Genomic DNA, 27,887 nt, shown 5'->3' with positions numbered 1-27,887 from the left:
GGACCCCGTTCCAAAGCTCCAGTAAGTCGAGATCCGCCTTTCCCCCTCGGCAGTGAGCCAGAAGGGTTGATGGCCCTCGACTGGTTTGACCTTAAAAAAAGTTGACTTAAAACCATGAAAGGAGTCCTAAAAAAGGCCAAAGATCCTGCGACCTTGTTGAGCCCTGAAGGACATATACCCCCTTATTCGTCTTCCCCTCCCGAGAGGGGCTCGTAAAAAGCAAAAAGTAGAGGAAAACGATCACAGAGATCGGGAGCCCCAGATACTCACAAACCATCTCGAAGCATCGAATGGCAGCCCAACTGTTCGGGTGCAGTTGCGACGGAGGAACATCACACCGATTTAACAAACCCATGACAAAAGGAGAAAAGGGTAAACAAACTCCCAAGATTGTGAACATGGGTTTATAAACCCACAACCAGTCAACAAATCGTGGAGATGCCAAGTTCTTCTGGCAAACATGCTCCCGACCAGCAGGAACATAAACTTGATACAACGTTTCCTTAGGACCACCTTCACACAATAGCCCAGCCTAGCGCAAATCCTGGAGGCTCTCCTTTGTGACCTTGGAAGGGGTGTCCTTCACGTCGGAAGAAACCCAAGCATAATGATAAAAATTGGTACAACCTTCCTCGGGACCACCTCCACACAAGAGCCCAGCCTGGCGCAGATCCTGGAGGCTCTCCCGGGTGACCTTGGAGGGGGTGTCCTTCACATCGGAAGTAACCCAGGCATAATGGTCAACGAAATCGGCTAGCGGCTGTTGAGCCAGGTTTGGAAGTACGGGGCATTCAGCCATACCTACAGCGGGAGCACCACTTAGTCAACACAGGAGGTCGGGAACCCTAAAAACAGTAAAAACAAACTACAACTCCCTAAACCACCCCCTAGGCTCCCCTACACTAACCCAGAGCTTAGGTAAAAGATAAGAAAATACCCAGTGGCGCCCCTCTAAAAGAAGAAGAAGCAAAAGCAAACAAAAACCCAGGCATGCAAAAGGAAAAACGTGCAAGGGGAAATACATAAGAAGGCTGTGGCGATGTCCGTGTGCCACCAGCAAGGTCGATGCCAGTGGCGCGCATCTGGGCTTGGTACATCTCCATCTGAGCCTCCATACGCAGCATCTGCTCTAGCAACTCCCTAAACTCCAGCCTGAGCTCATCCGTAGAGGTCACGCGGATGAGGGTTGCACTGGTAAAGGTTACGCTAGAGCTCCTACACATGTAGCCTCAAATCCACGCCTTCCTCGGGCTGGATGGTTTGACTGGTGGCGAAGCCTGACAACGGCCTCAACGTCGAAGTGCAGAGGTTGCTGGCGAAGAATAACTTCATCTCGTATACGCAGTTCTTGTATGGGACTAAGGCAGTCTTGCGCCAAACCGCATCGGAGTCGACGACTAAAGTCATAGAGCCATCGGCGGCGTCCTCCCCACTTTGTTGAGATTGCTGAGTCGCGGCCTCTAGTTTCAGTATATAGGACTCCTGTACAATTAACATAAGTTACTGTGATTAATAAGACAGATATACAATTAATCTCTAATAATTTTATTGCAGAAGATAATCAGATGTATGTTTACTCACATAATGGTCCTCACACCGCTACTCAGCAAATCTCACTTTGTTCTCCTTTAGTGTGTGGGTGTACTTGAACGTCTCCGTCAATGTGGCCTCGTGGTCCAATGACTTCGACTACACAAGTTGAATTAAAATACAAAATTATTAGAATGCCTAGTAATGATATCCAAAACAAATAAATAACGAAGTTATTAACAATATTAAAGAAACTACATACCAGCTTGGCCTTGGTCTTCATGAAGGTTGCCGAGCCATCGGTGTACTTGGACGACCTAGTCGATGCCCTCTTAGCTCTGTTAGTGACAAGCCGATATGACTAAACCCCGTATCGGTCTCCCAATGAGCTAACAGGCCCTTCTTTACCTCTAGTAAGAGCCATCCCGTCTGGTGGTCCCGCCTGTGACGAATATCATCCAGCATCTGCTGGAGCCGCCGACCTATTCTATGGTTGAATATCTTTCAAATGACCAGGTTGTGCTCTGCATCCTAAATGAAATGCAGCTGCAACAAAGAAACTTTATAATTAGTTAAGCAAGATAGATGATATAAACTAGTTAAAATGGTTTGAAACAGAAACAATGAAAGTAATTACCGCTCATTTCTCAAACCAGCATTTCTTGGTCTCAGTGGTGATCTTCATGCAGCTGGGTCAGGGCTGGTCGTACATCAGCTTGATGACATTCGTCATCTCCTGAGTACACACGTTTAGGTAGGGCAAAAACCTAACAACAAGAGGAATCATAATCATTAAAATTATAAAACAATAACCAACAATTAACACTTAAATCAACTAAACTATAAATAATTTAAGCACTTTCAGCGGTAACTATAAACAGGAAATATATGAGTATTGAACGTGTTACTTACCCGTGCCACCATCAGGCCAAATACGCAATCGTGTGGTGGGAGGTGGTGGAGGGGCACCAGCTACTGCTTCCATGGCTGAACTCCGGGGCTGCAGCATCTGTCGCTTGAGTTAGCGTTGGCGTGGATGTGGGCTGCTGAGCAATCGGAGGCGGCATTTCCGCCATGGTCGAAGGCACGTAGTTAGGGTTAGAGACCAAGATGAATGACTGGTCTGTTAAACCCGCAACATGTGGCATGACCGGGGTGGTTGGAGTAAAGGGAGAGGATCTAGAAGTCCCGGGGATGCTGGAAGAAACCCTCCTTCTACCCCAACCACGACTACAACCACGACTAGAAGCCTGATCAGCAATACCTCTTCTTGTCGTCATGTCTGCCTATATCAAATTACTAAACAATTTCAGCAAAAATTTTTCCATAAAACAGTTATCAACACAACAATTAACAGCAATTAACACAATTAGATAGTTTCAAACAGTTCAAGTAGTCAAAATCTAATGTATTGGATCAAACATAACTTAATCAACCTAAATATACTAAGATTTGAAAGCTAACATGAACTAACTTCGAAACTAATTCAAAACTAAAATTATAATTCTACTTAAATCAAAACTAAATTAAACTAAAATTTAAAAATTATCAAACAATCTCAGCAACAATTTCTCAGCAAAATAGTCATCAACGTAGTAATTAACACAATTAGACAATTTCAAATACTTCAAGCATTCAAAATCTAATGTATTGAATCAAACATAACTTAATCAACCTAAATACACTAAGATTAAAAAACTAAACTGAACAAACTTTGAAACTGATTAAAATTCTAATTCTACTCAAACCTAAATTAAATTAAACTAAAATTAAATAATTATCAAATAATCTTAGCAATAATTTCTTAGCAAAACAGTCATCAACGCAACAATTAACACAATTAGACAATTCCAAACACTTCGACTATTCAAAACCTAATGTATTGAATCTAACCTAACTTAATCAACCTAAATACACTAAGATTAAAAAACTAAACTGAACAAACTTTGAAACTGATTCAAAATTAAAATTGAAATTCTACGCAAACCTAAACTACATTAAACTAAAATTAAATGAACTGGAAAAGAGTTGTTCATTGAACCTGTAATGAAGAACAACAGAAATAAGGAAAGACGTAGATGTTGCAGTGGTGGTCGTCAAAGTTGCTATGGCAGCAGATATTGGTGACAGGAGATGGAGGTGACTGCAGACAGTGGTGACGATGAAGGAGAGACAGAGAGAAAGAGGGGGCAGGGGAAGAAGGAGAAGACAGAGGGGCTGGCAACGACGGAAAGGGGGGTGGCAACGACGATGCTCTTGGTGGCACTTTGTTACTGTGGATCTTCCCGCCAGTAAATCCGACGGTAGTGGGTGCACCAAGAATTTCTTTTTTTCCTCCAAATATTACCGTTGACGTTACCATTGGAAATGTTATTCCGACGATAATATTTTAGGGTTATGAATCTGCTACCTAATCCGACGGTAAATCCGACAGAAATCTCGCCGCTAACATTTATGCACTATTTTGGGATTAGGGTTATTATTAGTTAGGGATTAGTTTGACAAAATTTTGTAAAGCTTTCATGCTGGCATCCAATTGAGATGTATAGGGGTGTGTTGACATGAATTTTAACGTGCTAGGTCAGCTTCTGTTAATCATTTTCCAGTGAAGTAATGGAAGGACTAACGTGACTAACTTAAAATCTTTTAGGGATGAATTTGATTAAAAATATCTTTCAGGGACTAAATTGGAGATCGTATAATCTTTTAGGGATCAATTTGACTATTCACTCATATTTTGTATTCTAACATATATTTTATACTTGTAACTAATTTTAGTGTATACCTACTACCTAATATAGTTGAATTCTAATAAAAGAGAAAATTATAAAATATATCATAAGTCCTCAAATTCATCTTCCTTTCTTATTTTAAACTCATGGATACACTACAAGAAAAATGTTGAATATTATTGGATTTATCATCGGATTTAGCGTCGGATATTAGCGGTGATTTTATCAACAGATTTACCAGAAAATTTGAGAATAAATTTGTCGGATAAAAAAGATACCATCGAATTTGATTTTCTGATGATAAATCTGCTGGTAATAAATGAAGGGAAAAAAATAAAAAACTGGTGCGAGCATTACCGTCGGATTTACCAAATCCACTTGTAACCTTGATTAGTGCAACGATGCGTTTTGGCCAATCAGAAAGCATTACCGGTGGATTTATGCACCGGTAATCTTGCTCTAAATTCAAATCGCAAACCCACCCCCAGCTCTCTTGCTCTCACTCCCACTCCCACACATAGAGGCACAGCGCCGCCCCTCTCCCCCAGCCTTCTCACTCTCACATCGGTTCACTGCCACCACACGCTCGCCTCCGTTGCCATTCCTCTCGCCGGATTCACCACATTGTGTGCTCTCACCAGATCCACTGCACGCTCGCGTCTCGTCGCACCTCCTCTGCTTGTCGTCCCTCGCGTGCTCGTTGCTAGCTGTCTTGCTCCCATTGTCTCGTATTCTGCTCATCCGCCATCATTGCACCCAACGCCTGGTGAGTGCTCGCGTCTCACCACGTCCCCATCCATCCCTCGCCTCTCTTCCGCGGGTATTGATGCCTGCACTACACTGCTTGATTCTGCAGCTACAACAATAGTCAATATGTAAGTTTTTTCTAGTTATTCTAATATTCTATATTAATTTTTAATATTTAATTCATCGATTAGAATATGATTTAAGAATCTGATTAGAATATGGAAGAAGTTAAACTTAAAATGTTTAAATGGTTGAAATGTTATTGTTGTTACTTTTATTGTTGAATTAGGTTAGAGATTGGCTTTGCTGACTATGAATATGCTGATTTTGTTAATTATTGAATTGGTTTTGCTGATTATGGATATGAATTGATTGCTCTGGACTCGAGAAATTGAACAAGATAATGAAATATGTGGTTCAAATGCCGGTCCAAATGCTAGTGCACCTTTTACTTTGTCAAAACATAAGGATAATGAAGTGGTATGTCTTATTTACAATTCTGACTGTCAGTGAATTTATGAATTTGAATGGTGTAGCATATTGTGATATTGTCTTTAAAACTTAAGTTACTATGCTTTCGCAATTGTACTAGTGAATTGAGATTATATGAGCAAGTGCTCATTTCAAACGATTGAAATTATTTAAATGCAATATTTTTCTCATGATCATAATTAACTATTTTTGTTATTTCACTCTTAGGAGTAAAAGATCAGTTCTGATCCTCAAGATAAATATCCTATTGACAGTAAAATTCAGGCTATTTATAGTGAAGATGGGGAATGGTATATTCAGCAATTAATTTCTTTCGATGTTTTATTAGAAGCTGAACGAGTTATTGAAACTATAAACGAGGCTATCAAATAGAAAATTGCACAAGCGGCAACTATCAATGTTCAATCACCAAGTTTACTAGCAAAGCTTCGTATAGAACCGGATGACCCTGAGGATGTGGTAAGTTATTTAATAAGATTATCATTTGCTAATGTTTCCTCCTTATCTATAAAATTTATTAGTTTTTATACATAGAATGTTTACTGCCAATATTAATGGTGTGTTTAAACTGCTTTTGCTATCTAGATAGTTTTATATTTGTCTCTTGCTCTCTCTATCACTTTTGATAATTATTTTCTGGATGATTACCAGATTGTACGAGGGATACTATGCAAAAAAGGGGGTCAATATTATTAAAGGAATAGCCAATCTATTAATATATAATGGTTAACTAGCCAAACAGTGAATTCAGACACTATTTAGCACTGTTAAATGATGTCTGAGAGAGTGACAACTGTCCTATGTAGTTTTATTTTTTTCCTCCTCATAATAGGATGTTAAAACTAGCGTGAGTGGACGATGGAGGCTGAGAAGACGGATGAAGCTTTGTTTTGCACAGAAGACTTCCAGGTAATTCAAACTTTGTGTATCCCTAATTCCGAAATTCCAATTATCCAAATACAGTTGATAATCGTAGCATTTGATTGGCTGATAACACCATCACATGAATTGCCTTTCGTTGATCAGCCAAATGCTTTGATTTCAAATACTAAACAAAACTCATTAGTGGGAATTTTCCCGAAAAAAAATTTGAATGAGTTTTAAAGTTTCAGTCTTCTTCAAAAAAAATTTCGAATTTATCATTTCTCTCTCTCTCCCTCTCTCTCTTTCCTCAATTTGTTTCTCTCTCAATTCAATCTTATACACATGATTGATCGATGGTGAGGAATCGGCACTAGAGATGGTGATGCGAAGCGCGACGGCGACGCGCACAAAGTATGTTGCAGCGACAACCCAACCCCACTGTTCTGAATCGGACAGCTTTGCCCAGGAAAGGCCAAGTCGTGCAGCAGCTCACTCCACCCCAAATGACTTGAAGTTTCTCTGCTCAATGTTTTCCACTAATCTTTTTATGTTTCTGGTGTGTAGGTATGGCGAGTTAAAGATTTTGGACCTTTTTGGAAACATTGATGTAGGGTGTAATCTATAATGTAAGTTACCATTTTTTAGTAGCACAACTTAAGTTTCAAAGGCAAAACACAGCTACTAATGCTACCAATTTAGATTCTGTCCAACTATTTACTTCTAGCCTAAAATTATTTCGTTGTTATCAGTTTTTTCCAATCTTTTCTTCTCCTCAATCACTGTAATACTGGAGCAGTAGTATCTTAGGGATGAAAATTTTGGTTAAATTCTATGTAAACCTAGGGAAATTAAAACAGTTTCATTTCATAAATGATGGTGTAACTTAGATTATTCGCTTTATTAGTTGTAGCAGCACAGGTTCTGTTAACAATTCACATGCTCAAAGATGAGGTAATGTAGTTATTTAATTTGGTGTTTTTATTCTTTGTATCTTTACTTTTGCTTTTTGGAAGACAATGAAGCATATCATTAGTGCACCAAGCTAATAATCCCTTTTGCATTTGTAATATTATAAAGAAGTCATCAGAGAAGCTTTCAATACTATGAATAGATGCTGTGAAGGAGTCACACATTTCTAACTTACTTGGACCAGTAAGTTCTATAATTTAACTGCCAATGCTTCCATAAATTATATAAATAAGATTTGCACCAATAGTGCTCGCTGATTAAAATAAATTTGAGTTGCAGCTTAATGCATTGCAATATAGGAGGATGGATTTTGATGAGTTTTGTGCAGCTACACTCAGTGTTCATCAGCTTGAAGCAGTTGACCAGTGGGAGCGACATGCACAGTGTGCCTATGAACATTTTAAAAAGGGTAGAAATAGCTCTACAATCATTGAGTAGCTTTGGTATGCTTAATTTGACCATGCTCATAGCTTATGCATACATATCTTTATACAAATAATATGAACATGCCCAGGGACGGATGCATGTGTATAAGTGTAGGGGCAAGCGCCCCCACTACAATTTGAAAATTTTTTGAGTAGTATATGATAATAAAATTTATTTGCCCCCACTAAATTATTGATTTTGACCCCACAATAATTTTTACTTAATTTTTGGTACTTTATAGTCAATTTAAGAATTTTATATTAGATATTGTTAGAATGATTAATTCTCAATTTAAATAAAATTTATTATTTTTTCTTAGAAATCAACTCGAAAGAGTATTATTTATCTTTTTTATATTAGTTTTAATTTTTTTTCTGTAACAACTGTATTAATTGAAAGAACTTTTTAAACTATGAATTCCAATAAAAATTGCTTCTATGTAAGAGTAATACTACACATTCAAATTTTTTTATGAACTAAGTCTAATCAAATTAAACAATAAGACTTTGAATAATGTTAGTCATAACTAATTTTTGTTATCTCAGACTAATTTGGTTGGACTTAATTAACAAAAAACTTGAATATGTAGTATTATTCTACATAAAAAGAGAAATATTTCGATTGTATTATTAAGAAAAAGATTATTCAATTTTTTTAAAATATAAAACCTAAATAATAAAATTTTAAAGGATATAGTATATTTTTTGTCCCTGAAATTTGACAAAAGTTTCAAAAATACCCTTAAGTTTTATTTTGTTTCAATTTTGTTTCAAAAGTTTTCGATTTGTATCAAATATATACCCCTGACGGCTAATTTTTCAAAAAATTTAAGACTAATTCAACAACAATTTGATAAGAACAACTCTCAACACAAGCAAATCAAGCATAGTTTTCATGCATTATTGTTAGATTAGTCTTAAATTTTTTGAAAATTTAGCCGTCAAGGGTATATTTGATGCAAATAAAAAACTTTTGAGACAAAACTGAAACAAAATAAAACTTAGGGGTACTTTTAAAATTTTTGCTAAATTTCAGGGATAAAAAGTATACTTTACCCAATTTTAAATTATATGTTATAATTTAAATTACTATTTTAGTGTTTTAATTTATAAATTATATATTTTAAAGACTAATTATATTATATGTACATAAAAAATAATCACATGTATACATATTGAAATAAAAAATACAAATTAAAAATAAATTAAAAATACATATATTTATATATAAATATATAATGAGCTAATATTTAAATTGATATTCAAAGTTTTAATTTATTTAATTTTGTCTCTGAATTTGTCACTTATTATATTATATATATTTTGCCCCCACTATCAAAATTTTCTGGATCCGTCACTGAACATGCCGATGATTTTACAATTCATAATATTTACTGTATTTAAAATATTTACAAGCTATACAAAAAATGCTTGATAGAGGACAAACAAACTCTTTTGTGAAGCTATTTTATCACTATGATGCAAAATTTTGAAGTGGATATAATATCTTAGTTTATATTTTATTTCTTTAATGTTTGGACAGTAGTCTGATTACACACTCTAATTGATTTGTATTTGAAGAGGACAGAATTGACCATATTAGAACAAATAATATAGTTTGCATGAACAAATTTGTATGTAAAATCAGTTTGAATATATTGATGTTGAAATTTGACTGAATACATGGACTATTTTTTGGTTGCTTTTGAGGTGCTTGGTTAGTTGCCATTTATTCAATATCAAACTTTGTATATTATGATGATTATTTTACTCTGCAACAAATCAAGATATACAATGGTGCTGCTTTAGCAGGGGATCTTATCAATTTGATGTGTCAATTTGGTGCGACAGAGCTTCATGATGTGGCTGCTTTGGTTGGTGGAATTGCATCCCAACAAGTCATCAAGGCTTTCATTTTCGCTCATCTTATATAACTTTATTACATACTTTTCTCTATGGTTATTTGCTTCTAAAGATAACATTTTCTATATGAATTTATAGACACTACTTTTAGTTCAGTCATTTTTTTGAGTTTGAACAAGCTTACAGCTGTGGAATGTTCACATAAGAGAGATGTCAAAATATGTGCTTTAAACAAATCCAACAAAACATGGCCATTTTTTTGTTTTTTGCACGGTCCTGCTTCTTGCCTCTTATGACTTTAGAGTGCATAAGCTTTTATTACCTTTGCTTTTCCTAAGAAAGATCCTTTTTCGAAGGGGTTTATAATTGTAAGCATTGCTCTACATTAATATGGAAGCTTGACACATGCATGGTAATCTAAGTATATTTTCATTAGTAGCCACTTTTATTTCTTAATAACTAATTTAAAAAAGCAAAACTATACAAATTTCATCATTTTGCATTTCAAACTGATGGAGAAATGAAAATGGGACATCAAAGAATAACAGATATGTTATTTTAAAGAGGTTAACTATTATACAAATGACAGCATTCTCAATTAATTTTTTAGCATTTTTGTTTTCAAGCTTTTGTAATAGACAAATGAAAACAAATTGACATCTTTTGAGATTGTAAGGTTCCTAAGACGTCATAAGGATGCTTCTTGCTTCCACTTATTGTTGAGTAAAAAACTTTCTGTAGTAAGGGACCTGCCATGGTTGTCAAACTCGCGAGTTAACTCGTAAACTCGTACGAGTTTACGAGTTTAGGTAGTAGAATCGAGTTAACTCGGACACAAACTCGTTTCTGGGTAGACTCGGGTAGACTCGGCTAGACTCGGACAGAATCGGTCAAACTCGCGAGTTTGAGGGCGAGTCAGCGAGTTTGATTTAGGAGCCCATTTTCACCAAAACGACGTCGTTTTGGGCCAAAAAATGGAGGTAAACTCGTACGAGTCTACGAGTCGAGTTTACGAGTCGAGTCTAGGTCAGCTCCACGAGTTTACCTAGACTCGCGAGTTTGACAACCTTGGGACCTGCTTCATCTATTTTCTCTTAATGCTCTGTCTTAATGTGAAAACATTTTCAGCATAAGGATGTTCTCTGTTGCATGATTAATATATGTTATTGTGATTGATCTTTAAAGTTATTATTTCCTCTCTTTTCTTTGTTTTTTTGTTTTGCATCTAAATAAAGTTCTTAAGATTTCTTCCCTTATTTACTACCTTTCAAGTGCTCTTTGAAATTAATGTTTCTAAAATTGTATATATTTTACTCCAGGCACCTTTAGTGATGCTAATACAAAAGATAATGGAATGATTGATCAAGATGAATAAAAAACATTCGTGTCCAAATATGCTTCATTGTATGTGTATTTTATGCCTATTTCTCTTAATCCAAATGTCTGGAGCAATAATAGAGATTTTTGAAACCAAATCTTCACAACAACTTGAGGTCACATGAGTTCATAAGTTTGTTGTGGATATTTCCAATAGTACTTCTGCAAATCTATCATTAAGCTCATGTATTTAAGTGTTATAGATTACATAAATCTATAAATTCGTAGCCTGTTTCTTTCTTAGGTACTATCATTGAAACTTGCCATATTCTTTCTTTAGGTATCTATGTGGCTGTGAATATTTTGGCTCAACCGCATAAGAAACACCTAGAACTATGCAACAAATTTGGTGGGCTATGTAGAATAGTTATATTAGTTGTAGGAATATATCTATTTGTATATCTTAATTTGTATTTATATGACGATGTCTCATCTCTTTCATTTCTCTTTCTGATAAAATCTTTTTCTATAGAAGAAAATAATAGTTATTTACTGTTTTGTATGTGTGCTATGCAGATTGCAAATCTTTTGGATTGCACTTCATGGTCAGGGGCTGGACCAGGGCTGATGGACGATGTTACTCAAGGTGCTCTTCAAGTAGGACCAGTTGGTGGATTCAAGTTTTAGTCATCTGATATATCTTTGCCATACTGATTTAATTTATGTCCTATTAAAATAGAAATTTATGTCCTATTGTAATGGCTTTTTATGTAAATGCAGCTTATTGAAGGAGGATGTGAAGCTCCAATCCACACGGTAACTCACCTTTCTTTATATTTATTTTAGACTAACTATAAATTGTGCATTTGTTCACTCTGTGCTTACATCTACTAGAAAAGGTTGCTATGTCTATCTTTAATTACTTAATACTTTAAATTAGTAACAATATTTTTTTGGTATGTTATATTAATATTAAGTAACATGTCTTGAGGCAGCACTTTAATGGCTTCAGAAGTTAGATGATGTATATAGTTTTAAGTTCTCTTTGAATAGTTTTAAGTTTTGCTAATAATATTCTGATGACTTTTGCAGAACTGTTGCATCTGTTTCATGAGCATCTTGGAGCTGGAGTAGAAGATGTTGTCCTAGAATGCATTTAATAATAGCAATACTTGCTGGGAGGAGCTGGAGTAGAAGAGAAAGCATTGGCAGTTACTAGTCATCATGGTTGCCATTAAGCCACATTAAATATTAATGATCTTGAATAGACTTAATCTTTGTTTGAGCAAACAATTCAGGCTATGCTTGGAAACAAGAATAAATTTTGATGCACATCCAGTAGGATATACACAAGATTGTATCATTGTATTGCTAACTTGAATGTCTCACTAAATTAAAGCTAAATCTTAAATGCCATTACATTATTTAGCACTGTGAGTTTTATATACTTAAAAAATGTTATGTTGTTATAAATAATATTATACTTAAATTGTCTACTTTTGTTTGATGGCTTATTTTAAAAAAAATACGATTTCAAATTTTCTTATTTTCATTTTTTTATTGATTTTTTTCATTTATTCTGGCTAACATTGGATACAAAAGTTATTGCAAAATTGTGTGTATTGACTTTGTTTTATGTTCAATATATTACAGCGAAAATTATTAGCTAATTGTAGAATAGATGCATGAATTTAAGTTTTCTAAAAGCAAAGAAGGATATAGTAGAATGAAAGGATAGTTTTTTATTTGTTCTTATGGAAATATATATTAACAAATACAGAAAAGACAAAAGCATTCCTAAAAAAGAGCATTTTTTCAAAAGCCAAAATTTTGGAGAAAGTCTAAAGAAAAATATCTTTTTAAAGTCAAATTGTTTAGCTGCTGTAGTAGATGACATCAGAGAATAGTATATAAAAAATACAGTCAAAAGATGAGTCTTCTATACAAAAAAGATGTAAATGGATATATATCTTTTTTTATTAGCAGTTATGATTCCTTTTTAGTGCATAACTACATGAAGTCAGTGTTTCCACATGTTCTCCTACGTATCTTAAGATTTTATGTAATCATCTAGGCGAGGCAATGAAACACCCCCCTTCAAATTTTTTTCATAAATTGTATATAAATTTTAGTTTAGTCTTCTTTAAAATTTTGATTTTACTCTTCTTTTATTACAAACTTAATTTTTTGCCCCTTCCTAAAATTCAATATAGCTCTCCTCCTAAAATCATCGCTTAATCCAGTTGATAAACAATAATTAGCCTTTATAACTAAACTTTCTAAACATACAAATTCTTCTGTCAAAAGAGAAGGACTGGATTATTTTCATAAGGTCATTTGTGATTTCTATTCTTTGGACAGATGTGCAATATTCATGTAACTTAAGCGGACTCATACATGTTGATAACTTTGATTCTGGAAGTGTTCCCCACAGTCGACAAGAAGGAGGTATTTATCAAAAGTCTTTGTATCTATTAAATTAACTTACTACCTTTCAGAACAAACAAGTAACGGTATTGTATGAATGTTTTTGCAGATATAGAGGATGAGGATAACAATATTAATCATTTGCAACTATCAAACCAACTCCCTGATGAAGGTTAGTTTCAATTCATCGATATCTATAAAGAAATCATTTCTCATTTTCCATCCGTATAAATAATACACAACCCTAACACCAATCTATATAAATCAGAGCAATTGGATGAGAATAATAATACTACAAATGTGATTCCGGCAGGTAAAACTTTAGCAGATTTACTTATTTCCTTCTTTAACTAACATACATGATAACTCATGACTATAATATTTCAGCTCTAGCTTATCTAGACTTTGGGAACCCAACATATCAGTGTCAGCATTGTGGTTCCAATTTCTGGTATGAAGAGCGTATCGACAAACACTTTAATACTGTTAATCCAAAGTTTACGTTATGTTGTCGCCAAAGTCAAGTTCAATTTCCTTTTTTACAACAACTGCCCAACGCACTTAATGATCTATTCTTTGGTAATAGTGCTAAGGCAACCCATTTCCAAAAAAAACACTCGAACATACAATAGTATGTTTGCATTTACTTCGTTTGGTGGCAAAGTAGATAAATCAATTAACCAAGGCCGAGCACCCCCCACGTTCATCTTACACGGCCAAAATTATCATCTCATGGGCAGTTTACTACCAATAGAAGGAAGCACTGCAAAATTTGCTCAACTTTACATTTATGACACGAAAAATGAGATAAATAATCGAACATCAGTTGTGAGGTTAGTATTGAATCTTAATCCCTAAATTTCCATCTTTTCATTGCTGCAAAGTATTTAAAATATTAATCACAACTGTCATGTTAATTGCAGCTCAAGCGAAAAGTCAAACCCGTTGAATGTCGAGATAGTTTCTGATCTAATCAACGTGCTAGATATACATAATGTTCTTGCAAAATCATTCCATATGCTAAGAGAAATGGTTAGAACTAATCCACAAACAGATATCAAACTTCGACTGTTTGGTAAAAGAGGTAGAGATGGAAGACGGTACAATCTACCCTCTGTTAGTGAAGTCGCAAGTTTATTTGTGGGTGATTTTGATGGACACACCAAAGAAAGAGATATTGTAATTGAAACAAAATCTGGAATACTTAAATGGATATCTGAATTGAATCCTGCATACTTGTGTCTGCAGTATCCACTCCTTTTTCCATTTGGGGAGGACGGTTGGAGAGAAAAGATTCCATTGAACAGACTACCTAAGAATATGACAAGTGAACCAGGATTTATCAGCATGAGAGACTTTTTCGCATACACAGACCTTGGTGTGAAGGTGTTCTGATTTACTCTCGACGACTTTTCCAGCAGCTTATAGGTGATGCGTTCTCAATGATCGAAGCTGCTAGATTGAAATATGTATACTTCAAGTAAAAACAGTTTAGAGCTGAGATTTATAAAGGCCTAAAAGATGCAGTTCTTAACGGTGAAACACAGGCATCTACACTTGGCAAGCGAATTGTTCTACCAGCAAGCTTCACCGGAGGTCCAAGATATACAATTCAAAATATCAAGATGCAATGGCAATATGTAGAGCAATCGGATATCCAAATTTGTTCATAACCTTCACTTGCAACCCACAATGGAAGGAGATTGCAGATTATTGCAAAGATAACAAATTGAAAGCAGAAGATCGACCTGATATAGATTACAGAATGTTCAAACTGAAATTGGAAAAGCTCATTAGAGATATCGACAAGAACAATATATTTGGTAGATCACGAGCAGGTAATCTCTTACACTGTAATTTCTACTACATTTTGTTCTTTCAACAATTACACATATTCTAACGAATTGAATGGAAATTTTTTTCAGTGATTTACACAATTGAGTTTCAAAAATGAGGATTACCGCATGCTCATATACTTTTATTCCTTGCACCAGAACACAAGTTTCCTACTCCAGATGACATTGATAAAATCATCTCTGCAGAGATTCCAGATCCAACAACTGATCATGAATATTATCAGGCTGTAAAGAGTTCAATGATGCATGGTCTATGTGGATCAGCAAGGAAAAACTCACCCTGCATGGAAAACGGCCGCTGCATTCGTCATTTCCCAAAAAAGTTTGTTCAGAACAGTACTATCGATCAAGACGGATATACAAGTTACAGACGTCATAGCAATGGTCGTACAATCGAGGTGTTTGGCATTGATTTGGATAATCGTTATGTTGTGCCACACAATAGATTTCTTCTCTTAAGGTATGGTGCCCATATAAATGTCGAGTGGTGCAATCAATCAAGGTCAATCAAATACTTATTTAAGTATGTCAACAAGGGAACTGATCGCATTACAGCTTCTTTCTATTCAAAAAGAAGAGATGAAACTTCAGCCACTGCTGTTGATGAAGTTAAAATATTTTATGATTGTCGATACGTTTCTCCATGTGAATCTACTTGGATGATATTTGCATTTGACATCCACTATAGAAGACCATCAGTTGAACGATTAAGTTTTCACTTGCCTGATGAACATACAATTCTTTTTTAGGATGATAATGCATTGCAAACTATTGTTGATAAAGCAACTGTCAGAGAATCAATGTTTGTGGCTTGGTTTAAAGCTAACAAAGAATATGCTGTTGCAAGGGAATTAACTTACAATGATTTTCCAACAAAATTTGTTTGGAAGCCATCTCTTAGGATTTGGGAGCCAAGAAAAGCTATTCTATTATTGGGAGATTATTCTTTGTTCCCCCATCATCTGGAGAATTATACTACCTAAGAATGTTATTGAACATTGTAAAAGGCCCCAAAAGTTATAAAGATCTTAGAACCTATAACAATGTTGTATATTCATCATTTCGAGATGCATGTTATGCCCGAGGTTTATTGGATGATGATCGGGAATATAATAATATATTGATGCTATTGAAGAAGCAAGTCATTGGGGTTCTGGATATTATTTGCGTAAGCTATTTGTCACACTACTATGGACACATTCAATGATTAGACCAGAAGTAGTTTGGCAAAAATGCTGGAGTCTCCTATCAGATGGAATACAACATGATCATAGAAACATGTTTTGCCTACCAGGTTCACTCCCATCCTCTCTTTTTCGGTTTTTGATTTATTTTACATATCCTAAGATTAATTTTAAATGGATATTTATTCATTTTTTCAAATTTCCTTTCATATTGTGGCCTAAAAGTTTTTAATTACTCAATATCAACAACAAAAAGTTTACATACTTACCCTTATAGTTTCTTACATACGTACAATTGATTTTCATCATGTAGATTTGGTTTTATCAGAAGCTGAATTGTTGCAACTTACTCTTCTTGACATTGAGAAAATTCTTAATAGAAATGGAAAGTCACTCTGAGAATTTCCAACAATGCCATTTCCTGATGTAGATGACACTCAGTTCACAATGGAGCAAGCCTCTCAGAACAAGTTAATATTAGATGAGCTTCGTTATGATCGTGCACTGTTAGCTTAGCTAAACAACACAAGCAATTTCTATCACAGATGAATACAGACCAAAAGCATGTTTATGACAAAATAATAGCAGCTGTCACATCAAATTCCGGTGGGGTATTCTTCTTACACGGTTATGGAGGAACAGGAAAAACTTTTGTTTGGAAAACTCTTTCCGCTGCTCTTAGATCAAAAGGTGAAATCGTGTTAACGGTTGCTTCAAGTGGAATAGCATCGCTTTTGTTACTTGGTGGAAGAACTGCACATTCTAGATTTGCAATTCCTCTTACTCCAGATGAATGTGCTACGTGCAACATCAAACAAGGAAGTCCATTGGCTGGATTAATTTCAATAACGAAACTTATTATTTGGGATGAAGCTCCTATGATGAATCGATTTTGTTTTGAGGCACTGGATAGAACAATAAGGGACTTATTGCGTCATACCAATGATGCAAGTTTGCACTTACCGTTTGGAGGAAAAACAGTTGTCTTAGGAGGGGATTTCAGGCAGATTCTTCCAGTCATAACAAAGGGTTCTAGACAAGACATTGTTGATGCATCAATTAACTCATCATATTTGTGGGAACAATGTCAAATTTTAAAATTGACTCAAAATATGCATTTAAACTCTATGCATGAGGATCATAGTGTTAAGGAATTGAAAGAATTTGCAAATTGGATTCTTGCCATAGAAGATGGTAAACTAGGAGACTCGGATGATGGTTGCAGTATCAATGTTAATTAGAGCTATTTATGCTGATTACTTAAATAATGTTTGCAATCCATTACATCTCCAAGGTCGAGCTGATTTAGCCCCTACCATTAATGTTGTTGAAGAGGTCAATAATTACATGCTCTCTTTAAATGGGAATGAAATGAAAACATATGTGAGTTCTAACTCAGCGTGCTTTAAAGACGGAGCTAACAACACGTTTGAAAGCATACTCACACCGGAATTTTTGGCAACCATTAAATCATCCGGCCTCCCCAGTCATGAGCTACAACTTAAAAAAGGTTGTCCTGTGATGCTTATACGAAATATTGATCATTCAGCGGGTCTTTGCAATGGAACTAGATTGATTGTCACAAGACTTGGAAATAAAGTTATCAAAGCAGAAGTTTTGTCAGACAATAATATTGGTGAAAAAGTTTTCATACCAAGAATGACTCTAACCCCATCTGATGCAAGATTACCTTTTAAGTTCCAACGCAGACAATTTTTCTTGATGCTTTCATATGCCATCACAATAAACTAGAGTCAAGGACATTCTTTGAATCATGTAGGATTACTTCTTAAACAACCATTGTTCACGCATGGACAACTTTATGTGGCAATTTCACGAGTTACCAACAAAAGTGGATTAAAAATTGTAATATCCCATGAGGAATCCAACAACTCAACCGAAACACAAAATGTGGTATACCAAGAAGTTTTTAGAAATCTCTCAAATGATACCGGTATGCACTACTCTACCATTATGATTAAAATTTTGCTATTACTGTTAAAATTGCTATTATATTCCTATCGCAACTATGTGACTTAAAAAATTATATTTTTCTACAACTCCTCAATCATGCCTCCCCATGCATGCTAACACAGACAATTTGAAAGGATAAGTCATCTACCCCAAAATGTTATTTTGCTTTGAAATGGGTAACTTTTCTTTTTAATCACATTCTAACGGTATGAAGTACTCTTTATAAAAAAAAGAAACAATGCTCCCGTCTTTTAATATTTCAATTTACCTCATTAATATCCTGATTTCTCATGATGCATAATGTTTGAAATCAAGTATTATCTGCCTTACCTTCTTTGCCATAATCAATATTCCATGTTGCTAAACTTCACTTCCAATATACTTTAAATTTTCATAAAAGTCCCAATTACAATAATATACTAATTTAAAATAAACTACTAAAACAGTATTCTATTTGTATCATTTAACATGCATGTGCATCTGTTAGTTGATTAAAACAAATTTACTTATATTTTCTCAGCAATCTATGCAGGTCCATAACGACAAACCTACAATTACCATCATTAAACAAGGAAAAATTCTCTTTCAGCATTAGGAAATTTACTTTTTAATATTTTTTCCTCTTTTAATTACTTGAACAAGTTTAAAACTGTTCCTTTCAATGTATGTTGCACTTTTCTGCTTTAAGAATAGGAAACATGAACAAAAACCATATTGTGCTCTGACAAATAAATCTTTATTTAGTATATTAAACTCTTTTCAAATCCTATTAACATGATTTCTTTCATTTTATGCTGTCTTGGTTGGATTGCTTTCAAATATTTTAAATTTCTGTTAAATTATAATCTTTCTGTGTATTTATATTCCAACTTGATGCAAAAATGAAAAAATGTTACTTAACAAAGCAGTGGATATTCATACTCATATTTTTCTCCAATTTTTCATTAGAGCATAGATCTAAATGACTGTGTCAATTTCTATCATCTTCCTATCTTTTATATTTCTTTTGTTTATTGTGTTTCTTTTATTCTTTACACCATTTTTGGAACCTTGCATTTTTAATTAGAAGGAAGTACATAGTAGATAGTACAACACAACTAAAACATTCAATGACTCTTTTCTTTGTGTGTTCTCTTTAATTTCACACCTTATCTATCTAATATATAAAGGTTAAGTAGTCCACTAAACGAAGCACCACAGTATTCCCACCAAAACTAAACTCTCTCCAGATCGACACGTCGCAGGCAAAAAATAAACTTCCCTCCAGACTCCAGTGCGGCGAAGCGGGAATTTTCCCGCACAAATCCCTTCTGGAAATCAAATTGCTTTCTTCCTTTTGACTTTTATCGACTGAAAATTAAAAAGCTAAAAAAAATTAAGAAACTTAATTTTTTTCGTGATCTCACCATTCCCACCACCCCCACATCCTCTTATCCTCCTCTTCCTCCTCATTTTTTCTCTTCATGTCACCAGCTGGAAATTGTGTTTCAAGTCACCATGATCGGCTGGGCAGTCCCGTTCATCAAAATAGAGTTGGAAGTTGCAAATGTCTTTGTCTATGGCAGTGAGGGAAAGCTGCGTGTCGAAGGAGAAAGCACTTAGTGAACCCAGATGAAAAAGAAGGTTTAGCAGCAGAGACTATGAGCACAAGGTGAATAGAGCAGCGGAGGGTATCCCAGCAACCAATAGGGTTGAGGTTGTAGCTGAAGATTTGGAGTTTATCTTAAATGTACTAAATGGGAAGGGATATTTCGGAAGTCCAGAGAAGTAAGAGGCAACCTAGAGATGGAGGAAGCAGGATGGGGAAGAACAAGGATATTCAAGAACGTCCCACCGCAGCAATAAACAGAGATTGGAGAAGTGGCTATCGGAAAAGTGGAATGGCGTTGGAATCTGCTGCATGTCACGCGCTTCAAAGCATGAAAAGATTCTTCCATACTCTTCTTTTTCCTCCAAATGCATACTGTTTTTACTGTTAGTTATTTATTCTAAGGTGGGATTAACACTATTGGGCTTCAGGTTTCAATATTTGAGTTCTTTTCTTTTGCGGATTATTTCAAGTATTCAATTTTTTTTGTTTTGTTTTTGTTTAGGATTTCGGACATATTCAAATGAGTTGCAACTTAAAGCGTTGTCAGAAATGGTTCTATAATTCACAGGTAAGCATAAGATTCTTGCAAAACTCAAGCGCCTCGATCATTACATCAAATTCCTTCAGGTTGATTCTTTCTTTCTTTTTTAGGTAAAAAAGAAATCAGTAATTGCTGATATATGATATGAGAAGAATGTTGAAATTGATTATGAGATCTACTAATTATTGTCTCAATTAAAAGTTCACGTGGTTCTTATTTTTATTAATTATTATGATATTGGTATAGCTTAAATTTTAGATTGCCGCTAAACGTGGAAAGTATGGTATAGTTGTACTTTTAAAGGAAGGAATCCTTGGTTTCATTGTTAAAGATTGTTCATGAAGTAAGGTTGAATTTGTTGTTTGTGGTATCACTTGGATCATTTAAATATGAGTCTGTGACAAATTTATTAACTTATCTTTATATTATCCCAATTTGAAACATTTTTATATATAGTTGTGGTTGTTTTGGAATATTGGGTAATCACTAAAAGTACTGCAGTATCTGTGGAAATACAGGACTAAGGTAATTAGCAACTAAATTGTTTGAATATTTACTTTTCTAACATTATGTATTGTTACTTCTGAAATGGAGCTTCAACTGATAGTAAGTTAGAGGTCTTCCGTTACCAGTCTTTATTCAATGAATTGAAGCACCATATATATTTTGAGTACATGTATTTTTTTTTCTGTTTAATCAAAATGGTTTACTTAACCGTGCAAATAGAAACGTTTACTATTTCAATATTACTTAACAAAAGCATTAAACATGAGCAATTCATACTACCTGTACTCTTTTGTTTTTCTATAAACTTAATTGAGGGGTTTTGTTTTATGTTTCCAATTTACAGGTGATGATGAATTCGATGAATTTTACTTCCAAAAGAAGTACATTGAAGGTAATTCTTCATTATAAATAAATAATAAAATTGGATCTTCTAAGTTTCTCCCTCTTTTTAAAGAGGACATAGTAATGTCTCTCCCTTAAAAAATGATGTTTTCTCTATGCTAGGAAGATGCAAAAGGATTCAGATCCACAGTAAACGAAGCTCCGCAGTATTCCCTTTAGGTTTGATCGTTATATCAAATTCCTTCAAGTTCTTTCTTTCTTTCTTTTGTTGGGTAAAAAAGAAATAAGTAATTACTGATATATAAGAAGAATCTTGAAATTGATTATGAGATCTACTAATTATTGTCTCAATTAGAAGTTCAGGTGGTTCTCATTCTTATTAATTATTATGATATTGGTATGACTTAAATTTCAGATTCCCGAAAAACGTGGAAAGTCGGGTATAGTTGTACTTTTTAAGGAAGGAATCCTTAGTTTCATTGTTAAAGATTGTTCATGAAGTAAGGTTGAATTTGTTGTTTGTGGTATCACTTAGATTCTTTAAATATGGGTTTGTGACAAATTTATTAACTTATCTTTATGTTTTCCCAATTTGAAACATTTTTCTATAGTTGTGGTTGTTTGGAATATTGGGTAATCACTAAAAGTACTGCAGTATCCGTGGAAATACATGACTAAGGTAATTAGCAACTAAATTGTTTGAATATTTACTTGCCTAACATTATGTATTTTTCACTTCTGAAATGGAGCTTCAACTGATAGTAAGTTAGAGGTCTTCAGGTACCAGTCTTTATTCAATGAATTGAAGCACCATAAATTTTTGAGTACATCTATTTTTTTTCTGTTTAATCAAAATGGTTGACTTAACTGTGCAAATAAAAAAGTTTACTATTTCATGTTTATTTAACAAAAGCATAAAACCTGAGCAATTCATACTATCTGTTCTCTTTTGTTTTTCTATAAACTTAATTGAGGGGTTTTGTTTTATGTTTCCAATTTACAGGACGATGAATCAATGAATTTTATTGACAAAAGAAGTACATTGAAGGTAATTCTTCATTATAAATAAATAATAAAATTGGATTTTCTAAGTTTCTCCCTCTTTTTAAAGAGGAGATAGTATTGTCTCTTCTTTAAGAAATTATGCTTTCTCTGTGTTAGGATGATGCAAAAAGATTCAGATCTTCTCATGTTTTAAGTTGTGTTTCAATCTCTACCATTAAAAGATAAACATTTAATTTTAATCAATGGCCAGGATTAAAACATGACCACCAACATGAAAACACAATAGCATGAGAAGATCCAAATGCAACAAAACAAAAAATAGAAGGAAAGGAAACAATAATGTGTACTAGAGTGTTCTAAGTGTAGCACCTGTGTTGCATGAACGTGATAGCAGCGAAATAATTGAAAACTTTTGAAGTGGTTATCTGGTCATCTTTGACATATGCTTGATTCCTGCATTTTGATTATTATACCACCCACAAATTTGGACTTAAGAGGTGCCTTTTAGCATTATTTCAATTATTACTTTAATGCATGTTGGCATGTGTGGTTTAGATGGGAAAAAATGAGATATTGTAATGGGGAAAATGGTAAATCGATAACCATTTATAAATTTGTCAAATAAAGGTTAGTTCTTTCCTTTGTAAAATAGTGTACAGAGTTGTTGTCCAAGATGTCACCTTCTGTTCCAATTTGTTCTTTGTTTTTTGATCCACATGTTAATAAATTTGAATTCTGAAACAAATTAGAGCATAGAAAATGCTATCTTTTATGAGTAGCAAGTGGAACATTGACTGTACAACTTGAACTATTTGTAGTTGCTAAGTCGAATAGAGATAGAGCTTCTTTGATTACTTGCTTTTTGGTGTTACTTTTAGTGCTAAGGTTTCACATGGATTGAGGGCTACATTAGCTGTTTGCTTACTCATTTACTCTCTACAGTGTTGTGCAAGTATAGTGGTTCATTATTTTGTATTTTTGATGAACGGGTTGTTTTGGTGATGCAGATGGAGCATATATAGAAAAGGTGATTTTGATGTCAATAATTATGGTGAGGAGGATGAGGAGAAACAAGAAGAGGAAAAAAGTGAATATGAGGAAACAGTTGAGGAAGACCAAAGTGGATGGAATAATGATGAGATGAAATAACTTGAGAAAGTGTATAAGGATCTTCATCACCAGGAGCTGTAAGAATTATTAACCTTTTATTCTTAAACTTCAAATTAGTTTTGGACTTTTTTTGGTTAGATATTGTTCTCTTCAAGATATTTAGTTCATATGAGGGATTGATGCATTAGCACATAGATTTATTTTCATAATTTTATACATAAAGTCATAAGTCTGTGGCTACATATTTTTATTCATTCGTTCATTATTGATAGAGGGGATGAGATCCCTTTGATTGAGTCCACTTTAACTAATTGCGCATAAATTGTCTGCTCTATAAAATTAATAAACAATTTGATTTAAGTTTTGAAATGATATAATTTTCAACTTCATGATATCCTCAGGTGTTGATTTTAAATTAAAGAGATGGAAATTGACTTGAAATAGCATCCGTCTTTTGTAGCTGGACAGGCAAGGTTTAGGACTCTGGTGAGTTCTTATTACAAAGGAGTGCAAGAAATCATTCTTGGTAAATGCTAAATTGATTTATACATGACTTAATGAAAAATTTTCAAATTAATAATTAGCATTAATAAACTCTGAGTAACTCCATACTTACATGGATGTTCTTTGCATTTTTTAGTTTAAAAGGATGCTATATAAGAAATTTTAAATTTAGAACTAATTAGGAATTACATGTTTATTGTGAAGTTTGGTGGAAAGTAGTATTAGCCCTTGGTTGTAGAAAAGAGTAAAGAAATTGGACATATTCTTAATCTTTCTTGTGATTTGTTATATCTATTGTACTGTTAGCATCATTATTGTAAAGTCTAATGTGATCATTATTATTTTAAATTTATTGTAATGAAAGCTATTGCAAAACTATAAAACAGGAAAAGTTAAAAATTGAATGTAAGCAACATAACTTGAAAATTATTTACACTTCTGCTATTAAAGCAAAGTTTGTAATTACTAAGTTTCTTCTTGCAATGTCATTTCATTTTAGAAACCTACATTTATGTCACTTTGAGTGGTAAAATTATTGAAAAATTAGAAAAAATTTAAAAATATTGTCTTAAGGTTTGCGTAAGTTTTATTTTATGATAAACATTTGAAATTGGATTCATAGAATTTGATGAGGTTGACTTGAATTTTAAATTATAAGGTTCGCAAGACTGTACTAGGTAAGCATTCTGTAATTCATGATTCACAATAATGTTTTGATGTTCTTTTGAATATATTTTTTTCAAGCTTTTCAATATTAATTTTCTAGATGAAACTGTCCTTTTCCATTCCTTCTTTGTGTTTATGTTCATTTGAAGCATTAAAAAATAGAGACTAATAATCCAAAAGAAGATTGACAATGTATAAATTTGGAACTAACATTTAAATGAAGATTTATCAATATTTTTATTTGAGGTAGAAATATTAGGTATAAAATGCTATGCCTTGTATTAAGGACAAAAAACATTCAGTAACAATGTAGTATGGCCAATTGTAGAGCTAAGATGTTATTTTTTTATTAATATTCTTAATTACGGCTAATATCGTAAGAATAGTTATTATTGGAAGCTTTTAAGATTTTTCAAAAAAGATGCACATAAAAGGAAGTTTTTTAGATCCTTTATGCATACAATTTTATTAAAAACATTATCAGGATCATGAACTATTTGTTAAAGTAATTGTAGAGAATTTTTTTCATTTTGCTATAAAATGCAAATTATTTGTTAAAATAAATTTAAGTAACTACAATAATTTATTATAAGTTTATAATTAAAAATATATACTTTAAAATACAGAATTTTATCTTTATTTGGCCAAATCTACAAAGTAGGAATAGTTAGCATTTTATTTATGAGTTGTAGCATTTATTTTTATTGTAATTCATTAGACATATTAGTAAGATGAGTTTAGTTGCAAGTCATACTATCTTCACATTAATGGATATTTGTTGTCAATTTCAAATACTTTAGAAAATGTTACAATAGATCCAGAGTCAAACTTAATAGGAGGGATTAATTCGATAGTTGATCTTAAGTGATGATCACAAATTTTTATGTGAATTATGTACATGAATCAATTCTTTGATATACTCTAATTAGTGAAATAATTATTTTATTGCTTTTTTAAATCTTTGAAGTCTATATTACTATTACTTTAGTTGACATCCATCATGAAAAGACATACCACTAACCCAGTTTAATTCAATCTAACCATAATTGAATTTTCTAATTTTGATTATTTTATATAAGATTTTGCTGAAAAATACTTTGCTTTCCAAAATTGTTAGAGCTCACCAAAGATGTTTATCAGGTGCAAATATCAGTATATAATTTTGTCTTTGAATGAATAATTCTTAGTTCTTTAGCTTCATTTAGTGATTTTATTAAAGGATTTAGGACAAATATCCAATTATAATTATCTCACTAAATTTTTAACTTTTTATTATTTTTGTTTTAATAGTGTTTACCATAGATGTATTCTTATTAAACTGTGGATTTTTATTCTTATTAAGCTTTATGCTTGGCTGTTTATGACAACAAATGAGGCATAGAGTATTGTTGCAAGAAATTGTGTTCCTAAACTTCTAAATTTGTCGATATTTTTGAGACACCTAAAGAGTTTTTTGTTTCTAATTCATCACATATATGGGTTTCATGTGCTGATTTTAGATTATTGTCAAGTCTTTTTTTTTTCTTTTTGACGTACTAAACAAAATTGTGTACAGTTTAGAAGGAAAAAACTTTAGAAGTATGATCTATGTCAAGCATGGAAAATATCTGAGCGAAGCTTAGCTAAAGAAAATGTAACACATGAACATATTTTTTTCAAAGAAGATGAAAAGTGAAGGAAAACTGTTACTCTAGATTGTCTTTGTCTACACTTTCCTTTGTTTTCAAGTTAATATTTGTTTAGTGCAAAGTTCGTTAACAAAATTTTTTTGTAAACTATGAGCTAAATTCTAAATGCCATTACATGATTCATGTAGTGAGTTTTACTTACTAGGAAAAAGGTTATCCTCTTATGAATAAAATTGTACTTAAATTGCCTATTTGCTTCCATTTATATATTTGTACTTAAATTGCTTATTTTAATTGTAATTCCCATTTTTTCTATTGATTTGTTCGTTTATTTTAAAATTATGTGTATTGACTTTGACAATGTCTAGCATGATAGTAAAATTGTAAAAGTTATTAGCCAATTAAAGGATAGACATGTAGATTCAAGTTTTCTAAAAGTAAAGAAGGATATAGCAGAATAAAGAAACATATACATATTCATTCTTATAAAAATATATATTAACAAATATAGGAAAGACAAATGTTCCTATAAAAGAGCATTGTAATTCCTCTATATCTTAGTAAAGGAGATTTTTCAAAGGCTATAATTTTAGAAAAAGTCCAAGAAAAAATATCTTTTTAATGTTGAAGTGTTTAGCTAAAAGAAAATATACAAAGAATAGTACCAAAAAATAGGTCTTTTATACAAAAAATGTAAACGGATAGATATTTTTTTTAGTAGTCAGGATTTTTTTTTATCATTTTTAATTTAAATTTATGCTCTAAATGATGTATTTGTTTGAGTTCATAGAAGCAGCTCCTGAATTAGTCACTTTTATTACTTTTATTATTATTGATATTTTTTTTTTGAATGTGTTACTTTTTTCTATCTACATTTGCAATTTATTCGTGTGTGTGTGTGAGAGAGAGAGAAACCATTGTTAGCAAAATTGGATTGGACTGGCCGGTTCGACCAAAAAACCGGTGAATCGAACTTTAAACCGGTTCGGTCCGATGATCTGACCGTATGAGGCAATGAACCGGTGCGAACCGGTCAAATTCGAAATGAACCGGTCAAAATCGATCAAACTCGATAAGACTGGTTTGACCGAACTGATTGAGTTTTAAAATTTTTTCAAAATGTTGAAGTTGGGTTTGAACTCCCCTCATCAAGAAAAATCAGAAAATCGCTGAACCGGACTCTAAGCCGGTCCAGTCCGATGATCTGACCACATGAGGTAATAAACCGGTGCGAATTGGTCAAATTCAAAATGAATCGGTAAGACTGGTTTGACCAAATCGATTGAGTTTTAAAATTTTTTCAAAATGTTGAAGTTGGGGTTTGAACCCCCCTCGTCAAGAAAAAACATGATTCTCATAACCAACAAGTTGTTATGTTTGTTATTAATATATATGCAAATTAATATATATATAAATATCTTTCAGCAAAATCGGTCAAAACCGATCAAACTCGGTAAGACCGGTTCGACCGAACCGCTTGAGTTTTAAAATTTTTTAAAATGTTGAAGTTGGGATTCGAACCACCCTCATCAAGAAAAAACATGATTCTCATAACCACCAGGCTATTAAGCTTGTTAACAATTCATATGCAAATTAATATATATAAAAATATC

The 27,887-nt window shown here is 33.2% G+C and overlaps 2 long non-coding RNA genes across 2 annotated transcripts in view; both read left to right on the top strand.

The window, feature by feature from the left end:
* Positions 1 to 11,599, top strand: part of LOC110270777 — a 12,996-nt gene extending 1,397 nt beyond the window's left edge. The window contains exons 2-3 of the long non-coding RNA XR_002360411.1: positions 2,229 to 2,233; positions 11,516 to 11,599. This is a non-coding gene — a long non-coding RNA (uncharacterized LOC110270777). The remainder of the gene's footprint in view (positions 1 to 2,228; positions 2,234 to 11,515) is intronic.
* The window catches only part of LOC110271283, a 15,222-nt gene continuing 13,290 nt past the window's right edge, over positions 25,956 to 27,887 (top strand). The window contains exon 1 of the long non-coding RNA XR_002361848.1: positions 25,956 to 25,966. This is a non-coding gene — a long non-coding RNA (uncharacterized LOC110271283). The remainder of the gene's footprint in view (positions 25,967 to 27,887) is intronic.

This window comes from Arachis ipaensis, chromosome B04 (genome assembly GCF_000816755.2).
Source record: "Arachis ipaensis cultivar K30076 chromosome B04, Araip1.1, whole genome shotgun sequence".
NCBI lineage: Eukaryota > Viridiplantae > Streptophyta > Magnoliopsida > Fabales > Fabaceae > Arachis > Arachis ipaensis.
Note: the sequence above shows the minus strand (reverse complement) of the source record. Positions and strands in the feature narration are given on the sequence as shown.